The following is a 7,646-nucleotide window of genomic DNA, read 5'->3' as shown; positions in this document are numbered from 1 at the left end:
GTGAATAGTTGAACTTTTTCGAAAAGTTGCTTGGGGACCATATAGTTCAATCTGCACTTTTTCACATGAGGAAAAAAATGAGGTTTAAAAAGAATAAATGACCTTCCCAAAAATATAAGGTTTCTTTACAGCAAATGCTAGATTAGAACACAGGTCTCCTAACTTCCAACCTAGTGTTCCAAATAACCATGTTTCATAAGATTTAATGAATAATTTTGTTATTTTTACATTTATTTGGTTGGTTTTTTTTCTTTCCCCTCCAGAGTAAAATTCAAAAATATAAACACATTAAATTGGCTTCCAAGTTACTGAAAGTGTAATTGACACTTCTTTATTAGAATTCTAGTATTTCAGAGTAAATAAAAACAATGTGCAGATGTCATTAACTACTTCACTAAAAGTAAAAAGAATGAAGTCACATATCTGCTGACAGTCAAATATTAATTTTAAAAACTCTTAAACACAGTCTCTTTTCCATTTATTAAAAAATTTATAATAGTTCAGATCTTCAAATGGTAAAGCTCCACACAATGTAATTATTGCCAAATTTATCTTTGATTCTATCATGGCTCAAGATAAAAAAAAAAAAAAAGTGTGCCCTATTCTTATTATAGGCAAAGACTAAAGAGAATAATAACTGATACAAATAAAAATAGTCAAAACAAATGAGGAGTACAATTATTAAAAGGCATAGCTATATTTATTATTGCCTAAAGAGTGCCTACCATGTGCCAAGAGCCATTTGAAAAACTTTATATGTACAAAACAACTTAGTTCTCACAAATAGTTAAAATGGTGATCTTCCTTTTACAGGTGAAGAAAGGCTCAACAGAAGATGACTACCTGATCCAATGGTACACAATGGGTAATTGGTAGAGACAAGATTTAAATAAAATGACACTTTGATTGTAAAAATGAAAAAAAAAATGAATCCTTCAAATTCCTACAACATAAAGTGCCACTGTTGACTCACAGAAATAAATGTATTTTAATGAACATCACTTCTAATTAGACAATTTCACTTCTGTCATTAGATCTGTTTCTGACATATTTCATATCCATTAAAATGACAGACTATAATAGATACTGATAACAAATGGAATAGCAGAATGTTGGCAACAAAATTAGAATTATGCTTCCAAGATACTTAAAAATGTGGTCTTTCATTTATTTTCAAACAGTATTAGATATAATCCAATAAAGTGGTCTGCTTTCTTGAAGCCACAAGTACATATTATGAAGCACCATAACAACAAAAATTCTAAATTTAACAGGTTATACCCTTTATTTTCTTTGTCTTTTCTATCTCTTTACAGTGTCAAATCAGTGTTAAGAGTGACACCATTCCATCAACTTACTAGTTGCTTTTTTTAACATGATTCCAAAATATTAGCATATATGACTATTTAGTTAAATTGTCCATTTTAATTAAATTGGCTGAATATTTTGTTTTATGGAATTTGTGTGTCTGTGTGGAACTTGTCAATATCACTAGTAAATATTGGTGAATTTATTCCAAGTGTGAAGGATGCTCTTTTGAATGATACAAAAATCAAGTAGAAATCATTTTTCCAAACTTATACTAATATTGTATATAGGAGAAAAAATCTGCATAAATATCCACAGTAATACGGGATAAAATAATTTCTAGAAGAGTGGTGCTAAAACACAAAGAAATTCAAAAGAAGTAAGGATTAATTCTGGTTGGTTTAGAGAATGGGATTTTAACTGTTTGTGTGCAGTGAAGACTGTTATAGGAGGAGACAGAGGGACAACATGATGTTGGGAAATGTGGAATGAAGAGAAGTAAGGAGTCCGCACAAAAGTATGAATGAAGCAGAGTGGTGAAAGATAAAGTTGGAAAAATATATAACTAAAAATAAAGGTTTATTTATGAGAGTAAAATTATTGGAATGAAGACTTATTCATAGAACTATGCATATTTGTTCATTTGGGTTCTTATTAGGTCAATTGAAAAATGAGATTACTGTTGCAAATAATTCAGGTGGTAGGTAGTTAGGGAAAAGACATCATAGTCAGAAGAAATGAAAGCTTGGGATGATAGGTATGTGTGTTTGTGTCAGTGGTCATAAAAGTGTGGGTATGACAACTTTCTACAAAGGAAGAATCAAGGGTACTTATTATTTGTTAGGAATTATGGGAGAGAGTATTAGACACAGAGGGGAAAGTTAACATAATTTTGATAGGTCAGTCAGTTCTGGTTTCTATAGATGATGGTGTCATTAATAACAAGGAGCAGGTAGACACCAGGAAAAATTCAAGATGACTAAATGGTTTATTGGTAAATGTTGAATTTTATTTTTCACATATTTAGTGCATTTTGGTAGAGATGCCATATTACCAACATAAAATTTAAATTTAGATTTCTGGAAGGCAGTCAAGGCTAAGAACATGTACCTGGAGCTATTCTGTTTCAGAAGAAACTTGAAATTGTTAGTGGATGAAACTGCAAAGACCTCATATTGAGAGGATAAAAGAACTTTGCATAACACTTACGTTAGGAATTGGAGAGGAAGAAGATGCATTTTTTATAAAGAAAAAAGAGATCATATAATGATGTAAGGAACAGAAAGAAATTTCTGAGGAAATAGTAGGAGCAGAACACACTATTCAATCCTAGCTCACTAAAGCCAAGCAAAGTCTCAGGCCCTACCTAACTAAGGAGAATTCATTCTAGGGCAAAAGTCTTATCCCTCTGAGAAACCAAATTTAGCTGAGAGGTTATTATAGAAAGTTTTAGCAAAAGTAAACATGGAATATAGTGGCAGTAAGATATAATCAAATGAGTTGCTGAGCAGCAGTAGAGGGTCCACCTAGGGTTAAATACTGTGCTGTTCTATAATTATTACCACATATCAAAAATTGGACTTGATAAAGCCAATGGTGTTCTTGAGTTTGGAGTAAATAAAGTGTATCAGAACATCAAGAAATCCATGTATTCTAGGAACATGAGGATAAGTGAATCAGGAAAGGTCAGAAAGAGGAAAATCAACTGACAATGGTGTATCAGTAATGCAAAGTAGATCATGATAGAATAACTGAGTAGCAGTAGTAGGTAGTAGAGGAGATAGAGGAGCATGAGACTGTGATTAAAGAGGAAAGGTATAAGGTATAAGATACACAGTGATCCCAAGGGACAGTGAGATCCACTTGAGGTGGCCATGTTTGTAGGTGGCTGACATGGAAGAGAAATGAGTACTCAGATATTGAGAATGGTAGAGGATGTCAGATTGGTAGGGTTTTAACATGGATAATCACTAAGGATAACAGAGAATTGGAAGAAGATAGAAATAGTTCACTCTTGGTTTCAGAATTCATTGAGTTGTATAACTTGGAAATTTAAAACAAACTTTGTTATGATTTAATAGACTTGCTTGCACTAGCAAAGAGGAGAAACTGTGAACACTGGAAGGGCAATTCTCAACTCATGAAAACTTCATACTGGCACGTGTCAGAACATCACTGTATATTCTGACTTGGCACCATCGAAATATTTTATACACATTCAGTTCCTTCTTCCTTGCAAAAAAGAAATTACAATAGTTGTTTTCCCAGATCTGTGTTTCAAAAATTCTATTAATTTTACCTCTTTTCTCTCTTCTCCACTTCTCAATTCTCATTCTTTAAACATTAAGAATAAAGACTGTAGACCAGGTAACAAAGGATGTTTCTAGACTTAGAAACAATTATGTTAAGGAAGAGGAAAGAACAGTATTCAGAAGAGAAGATGTTTAGCGATGATGAATGAATATATAATCACAATGTAGCAGCAGAATTCAAACACTTCACCAGACCCCTTCCTGGATACATGAGTTGAGAGAATTGGTGGAAAGAATGGTTCCTTTGGAAGGGGAAGAAAGATTTCTTCTAATTTAAGAGAAGTTGAAGTAATAGAAGGATATGAGGAAATGATTTGCCGTAGGATGGGGTATTCAAAGAGCAGAAAACAGTGGCATTTATTCTGTAACATGGTACTCTATTATATTCAAAACCTGAGAAAGATATCAAAATAGACAGGAATACAATAATTATAGGGCACCTTAATACTGCACTTAACTCAATGGATAGGTCATCCAGACAGAAAATCAACAAGGAGACAGTGGCTTTCAATAATACATAAACCAGATAGACCCAACTGATATTTAGAATATTGCATCCAAAAACAGCAGAACATACATTATTTTGAAGTGCACATGGGACGTTCTCCAGAACAGATCACATGTTAGGTCACAAAAAAGTTGCAATAAGTTTAAAAAGATTGAAATCATATCACACATCTTTTCTGATTGTAACAGTATGAAACTAGAAATCAATCACACAAAAAAATCTGGAAGGAACAGAAGTACATAGAGGCTAAGTAACATGCTGCTAAACATGAATTGGTCAACTAAGAAATCAAAAAGGAAATTAAAAAATACATGGAGACCAATGAAAATGAAAATCCAACAGTTCAAAATCTTTGGGATGCAGCAAAAGCTGTTCTAAGAAAGAAAATTATAGCAATACAGGCCTACCTCAAGAAATAAGAAAAACCTCAAACAACCGAACCTTATACCTAAAAGAACTACAAAAAGAACAAGCTCAAAACCAGTAGAAGGAAGTAAATAATAAAGATTACAGCAGAAATAAACAAAATAGAGACTAAAAAACCAGATCAATAAAACCAGGAGCTAATAAAAAAAAATAAACAGAAAGATATTAAAGATAAAATAAATTTGCATAATTAATCTCTATGTAGACTTAAATCTATTATTTGCAAGAAACAAAAAAAAAAGCAGCATATACAAGCACACACATACAAGATGGGCAAAAATCAAAATTTATCAACACTAACCTATCAGTAAGTACATGGAACAATGAGGAAATTCATACCCCAGTAGTAGGAATGGAAATGGTTGCAACTATTTTGTAAAGGTTTGGCATTACTCATTAAAATAGAAGGTGTGTAAACCTTGTAACCCGATAGTTCCATTGCTAAGTATATACCCCAGAGAAACTTCTAAAGGTACAGTACACCAACAGTAGAGCAGGCAAATAAACAGTGGTATACTTCCACAATAAAATAAAATACACCTACAACAACATGAATGAAACTCAAAACATAATATTGAGCAAAAGAAGACATGAGTATTTCAGGATAATTCTACATACATATATAAAATTTGAGAATAGATAAAGTAACTCTATTATTGAGGGATTCATATTTAGAAAGTAAAACAAAAAAGGAAAGCAAGATAATTATCACAAAAATATAGATAGTCATTATCTCTGGGAAAGGGAGGAGGTTATGATCAGGGAAAAATATACAAGGGCATGTAGGGTGCTAGCGATGTTCTATTTCCTGGTTTGGATGGTGATTTCACTATTCATTGCTTCTAATTTATTCTTCATACTGTACATACATTATTATAGTATGCCATAAAAGAAAAAGGAGAGGAGAAGGAAGGATGAAGAAGGGAAAAGGAAGGAATAGAGGAGGGGAAAAGGGAGGGGAGGGAGTAGAAAAGAGAAATAAAAGTAGTTGTCACTCAGATCTGGATAAACAGTTTCTTGCCCAAAGCATCCTGAGGTTCTGTAGGCACAGTGAAGAAATAGAATCACTGTAAACATAAGACAAGATAGTAGGCAGGAAGCTAGGGTTCTCCTCTAATTGAAGAAGCAAATGGGGTCATAAAAATGATAGCAAGTGGCCTTGCAGGTTAGTTGGGTCCCATGAAAGTTGAAAGCTTTGTAGCATACAACAAGGTTAAATGTGCAAATTAGAACCTAAAGTGTGAATTTACATAATATGTAAATTAAGCCCATGATGATTCAAAAATAGAATTGCCATGTGTTTTTAAAAATAAACGCACTGAATGCTTTCATTATCACAATGAAATCTAGGATGAATATGTCAATATTTATGTCTTTAACACTCTCAAGAAAGTTAAACATTCTGAACAATAAAATACTATTGGAGAAATAATGAACAAAGACTATCATAAGAAACATTCCAAAATGCACTTCAGACAAACGTGATATATTTGATTTTAAATGCTGGATGGAAAACAGGCAAATTGAAAGTAATGATTGGATGGGAAGGATAGAAATATTTTTTAGATATTTTTAATAAACATATTTAAATGGCAAATTACCTTGTAAGAATATGATGACAGGAATAATAATTTTAAAAAAGCTAATGGAGGTCTCTTGGGGAAGATGGTGGAGTAAGAGGACCCTAAGCACACTTCATCCCATGCACACAACTACATAACACTCACATCAGCATAAATAATCCAGAAAATGACCTGAAGACTGACAGAACAAACTCCACAACTAAAGGTAGAGAACAGGCCACATCGAAGAGGGTAGGAAGGGTAGAGACACAATGAGGAGTGAAATGTACCATGGCCATGGGTTGGGGGCGCTCAGCACAGAGAAGGGCAAGAAACAAACTATCACACTAGGGAGCCCACACAGCAAAGACAAATCTCCATAATATTTGACTTTCAAAGCAAGAGGGGCCAAATTTCATGAGTTCTTACAACCAGAGGGACTTAAAGCCTGGAATTTTAAAAATCAGCAGGCTTGGGGCACCTGGGTCATTCAGTTGGTTAAACATCCAATTCTTGATTTTGGCTAGGGTCATGATCTCAGGGCGGTGAGACTAAGCCCCATGTTGGGCTCCATGCTGGGTATGGAACCTGCTTAAGATTCTCTTTCTCTCTCTCCCCCTCTGACTCTCCCTGCCCCCCTTATGCATGCACTCTCCTAAAAATTTAAAAAAAAAATTTTTTTTTTAATAAAACCCAGCAGCCTCTATTCTGAGAGCACAGCTGAATTCTCACCCTTAAAGAGAGAGCACCATAAACAGCTCACAGAGACACAGTATAGAAGCAGCAGTTTTAAAAACTTCTGGAACATATAGGAAGGAGAGTTATTTACTTACCTCAGAGCATGTCCTGGGAAGTAGAGGGGCAGGAATCCAAGAAAGACCCCTCCAGGAAAGAAAGAGCTGGCAGGCACCATTGCCCTCCCCCACTCCTCAGCACAAACACAGGGCTACCCACAGGAACTACCTCAGCACTTCATTCACTACCTAACTTGCTTACACCAATTGCACCCTCCCCCCCCCACCAACCATGTATACTTCAGCACATCCACACTTTTCAACCACCTTGGCTTCAGTCCCAGTGCTACAGATTCCTTCCCCCAGAAGACTGGTACAAAATTTGCCAACACCACATCTCCTGACCTACACATTTTGTAGGGCCTCAGTTCTGGTACTGATAACAGGAGCAGGAGTGCAGGGGCCCTAAACAAGTCCAAAGCTCACCTTGTTAAAATTGTGTGCCCCACCCACATAGCCCTGGTCCTACTGGTAGCAAATGCAGGTCTTATTTCCCAAGCAGATCTGCACACATCTTGTTAAAACTGTGCACCCCACCCCATCTGGGGACCAAGCAATGCCCACAAGAGGCAGAGAGAGCCTCTGTAAACAACTGGACCAAAGGAAAAAGCAGCCAGGAAACAACAGCAGTGCACACAAAACACACATAGGAGACATCCCCTGAAATGCCAGGTTCTGGGAAACAGGGGACATTTCACTACAGGGCACTATAGGAACTCTTTTTCATAAAGCCATT

Source organism: Ursus maritimus, unplaced genomic scaffold, assembly GCF_017311325.1.
Source record: "Ursus maritimus isolate PB19 unplaced genomic scaffold, ASM1731132v1 scaffold_8, whole genome shotgun sequence".
In the NCBI taxonomy this organism is placed as follows: domain Eukaryota; kingdom Metazoa; phylum Chordata; class Mammalia; order Carnivora; family Ursidae; genus Ursus; species Ursus maritimus.
Note: the sequence above shows the minus strand (reverse complement) of the source record.